A 2,118-nucleotide genomic window follows, 5' to 3' on the forward strand; every position below is an offset into this window, starting at 1 on the left:
ATATATATATATATATATATATATATATATATATATATATATATATATATATATATATATATGTATAATAGCAAGTCATTCTTACCGTTAGTAGGCCTCATTCACGAAGCCGATCTATAAGGGGAGTATAAGGTTGTTGCCTATAAAATGGCAGCTTAATGGGTGTCCACTCTCACCTACCGCTTCCTTGACTGGTGGAGGGTCGTTAGTCGAACGGGTAGGACAAGGACTATAATTCTCATTATAAGTATAATGATAAATATAAAGTAACGAAACCTTTTATAAATTCCCAATCTTAGTTACTTTAGGAAAATGTGAAGTTGGTGCTAACCCATGAAATTACACTTTGTACCTTACCAAGTCGTTGGCGGAGCGTGTGTGGGTAACCGGCACACTAACATGGACTAGTAAGAGTGGAAAAGGGTGACTTAATGTTTATCATAGATCGGTGGAGCGCGTGTGGGTAACCGACACATCGATTAGGTGATAAAATTAAGGGTACCAAGTTAATTTTCATGGTTATTCACACCTTGTTTGTGATCCTCGGCATCTCAGTCACAAAATTGAGAGGGCACAATCGAGATTTAAACATGCCATTGAAAAGTTCAATGAATCTCAAAAGATCTAGGAGTTTCAATCCAATTAAAACCTAATACCTATTTCGTTTTTTATGGTGGAAATTGGTGAATCGTCATTCGCCTACCTTGTAGCTTGGATACGACATCCCTCTTCCAAGTTATAAAATATTGTGTTAGGTTCTAACCTTAATATTTCATATTGGGTGTTCTATTAAGGACTTAAATCAACTAACTTGAATTTTTCCCATTATAGATGTCTGGTTCAGACAATTATGGTTTTCCCAAATCCCTTGGAACAAGCTTTCCTAATGAAGATGATGTCCCGCGATTGGATCATGGAAATCATACTTCTCTTCCTCCACCTCCTCCAATTATTCTCCCTGGCCCACAAGCTCGAAGACTTAAAAAATTCAAGGTCACTCAAGCCCTACTTGCAACGAAACATGAAGATGGAAGGTCTGTGTGTTCTCACGTCTTGGAGATGAAGTCACATATCGACAGGCTGAGAATGTTGGGTGTCTAAGTCTCAAGGAAGTTGGCTGTTGACTGGGTTCTTCAATCACTTCCTGAGTCGTATAGTGAGTTCATTAAGGACTACTATGTGACAGACCACGACATGACCCTTATTGATATTACTTATTTGCTTGTTGCTGCTGAGTCAGAAATGTTTTGGCGCACTGGAAAAGTAAATTTGGGTGGAAGATCTACTTCTCAAACTTCCATGGACATTGACAATGGTAACATTGAAAGTCCGGAAAAGTTTTCTCTTCCTAATGGAAAGGGATCGGCCTTGGTCAACCCGGTTGACCAAAAGGTAAAGGGAAAGGCTAAGTCTGTGATAGTCTCGTGTACCATTCCCAAAGAGTCTATATGTTTTTATTATCAAGAGAAGGGGTATTGGTTGCGAAGCTGCCCTGACTACCTGAAAGATATAAAAGAAGGAAGAATCAAAAAGTTTGACTCTGCTTCAGTATCAAGCAAAGGGAAGGAAACTTAAAGGAAGAGTATGTTGAATCTGATCGCGAAGATGGGTTTCAATCGCATGGTTTGAAGATCGGATTTTTAAGCTGCTACTTAGGAGTTATGATAGATTGCTAGGAAATATGTAGTAGCATAGTTTTCATTTAAAGTTGCATTGTAAGGAAAAACAATTTCCGCATTTTATAAATAAATAAAATTTTGTTTTATTTTATGATATCTCCTTGCAATGGCATTTATAAAAAATTGATGTTTGTATGTTTCTAGCAATATTGGAAATATGAATTTGATTCTTTCTTTTATGGTAGTGTCTAAATTTACCAAATAAGGAAAGATTCTCATCCCCCAAGTTTCAATTGGACAGAAACTTGGAATCATGCAAGTTGTATTGTATGAGAATTTTCATCTTTGGAAAATTAAGACTAATTCCTTGTTCACATGTATATGTGAGTCAAGTGAAGGACTAACGGATCGAGTACACATTCTTGTGCACTGGTCAAGTACACCACAAAGATCGATAAGACTATTAGTCATGATTTACTAAAGTTTAGTAAATATGGTT

The sequence above is a fragment of the Lactuca virosa genome, chromosome 7 (genome assembly GCF_052849685.1).
Source record: "Lactuca virosa cultivar CGN04683 chromosome 7, Lactuca_virosa_CGN04683_v6, whole genome shotgun sequence".
NCBI lineage: Eukaryota > Viridiplantae > Streptophyta > Magnoliopsida > Asterales > Asteraceae > Lactuca > Lactuca virosa.